At 39.9% G+C, this 1,716-nt stretch overlaps 1 long non-coding RNA gene across 1 annotated transcript; it reads right to left on the minus strand.

Annotated features, from left to right (window-relative positions):
- Positions 1-417: 417 nt before the first annotated feature.
- On the minus strand, positions 418-1,214 carry LOC132058384 (uncharacterized). Its single transcript, XR_009415281.1, has 2 exons — positions 688-1,214; positions 418-582 (listed from the first exon to the last, which is right to left on the minus strand). It is a non-coding gene; the product is annotated as an uncharacterized LOC132058384 (long non-coding RNA).
- Between the last annotated feature and the right edge of the window lie 502 nt (positions 1,215-1,716).

Below are 1,716 nucleotides of genomic sequence, written 5' to 3' on the forward strand. Positions count from 1 at the left end.
TTTGTTTAATGAATATCCTATCAAAAGAATAAGGAACAAAATAATTGTAAAAAGTATTGGTAAAAAATAAGTATAAGGAATTGCGGATAAAATATGAGTGAAAATGTGTAACGCCTCTAAAGAATAAAAGATTTGTAAATGGACGACTTAATATTTGCCTAGCGTCAAAATGTGGACTTAACTTAATTAAAATATGTATTAGTGTACACGAAACAATATAAAATGTAAGTAGTATTAAGAGTGTATAAAGAATATAAAATAAAGGATGGACTAGTATTTTTGCTAATCGTCAAAAGTGTGAATTTATTTAACAAAGTATTTATACCAAGTCAATTTAATCTAGTTATGAAAGTATTGACGGCCTAAGTCTTGCCTAAAGCGAATGACAATTTTAAGTTTAACAAATAAGGGGACAAGTAAATAAATATATCAACCCGTCATTCCAAAAATAAATTTTCCACTCTACTATAAGTTTATGTTTTGTACAGTTATAAAAAACTACGAAAAGTAAATACAAAGAGTGATTCGATGAAGTCTTCGGGTTCCTTCCGAGTGTCGTCTTCGGGATGTATCTCCGGGTACCTGTATAAACACTTAGTAAAAGTGTTAGTAAGAGAACAAATAACTATCGAATGAATTAAAGAAATAATGAATAAACTTAAAATAAAAAAAACTCGTCTTTTGTACATGGGATGCCTTGGAAATCGACGAAAATTTCTTCATCGGCCATTTGGGTTTAGTATTCGCCCAAATGAATTTAAGTGAATGCGATAAAAAAGTTAACAGTACCATTGACCGCCAAAAGTATTTTTTTTCGGGCACAAAGCCAACATTTATTTAGTAAAAGAAATGTAAAATCAGTCCGAATGCAACGTAACAGGGATGAATATAGTACAAAACCAATAGAAAATTAGCTATAGCTAGATTACAACAGCAGCAATAACTAAAAAACAATGAACTCGCAGAATACGGCCGACAAATGCAAAGACAACGCCAATGATTTTTCGAAACAGTTAAGGCAACACAAAATTATTAAAGACAATAATAAACCTAGCAATGGTTTAATGTTACAATAGCAGTGATGGCAAACGTAGTAAAAAATGGGGCAGCCATGGTCGTCGGAGAAAAATCTCCGATGAAGCTCTGGGCGAGAAAAAAAAATAAAGGGAGAAGGGAAAGGGAAGGCTAGTGGTGGTTATGCGTGGGCTATTCATTGGTGGGGACTGGTGGTTGTCGAGGCTGTGGTGGTTCGTGGATGACGGGTTTCATGGAGGAAGGCGGCGCGGTTGCTGTGGTGACAGCGTGAGGAGGGAGAAAAGGGGCTGGAGGGGGAGCAAAGTGGCGTGGTGGTGCTGTCATAATGGAGCAGTGGTGGTTTGTGGTGGTGTGAAATGGCAGTAGTGTGGTTGCTCGCTGTGGAGAGCGGTGGTCGGCGTTAATGGAGAGAAGGGTGTGAATGGTGGTGGTGTTCTCATTGTGATGGTAGAGCTTGGTACGTCGGCGTTAATGGAGAGAGAAAGAGGGAGATGAAGTGGGGCAGTAGTGGTGATGTGGTGGTTCGTGGAGGGGCAGCTGACCGTGTGGGGGTGGTTTAGGGAAGTTTGGTTCGTGGAGCTGGAGCTGTGGTGGTTACGGGTTGCTGCTGGTGGTGGAGGTGTTTTGGAGGGTCGCCGAAGCTCGGAGCTCTGGTGTGGAGGTGGCGGCGGTGGCGTGTAA

Source organism: Lycium ferocissimum, chromosome 5 (assembly GCF_029784015.1).
Source record: "Lycium ferocissimum isolate CSIRO_LF1 chromosome 5, AGI_CSIRO_Lferr_CH_V1, whole genome shotgun sequence".
Taxonomy (NCBI): domain Eukaryota; kingdom Viridiplantae; phylum Streptophyta; class Magnoliopsida; order Solanales; family Solanaceae; genus Lycium; species Lycium ferocissimum.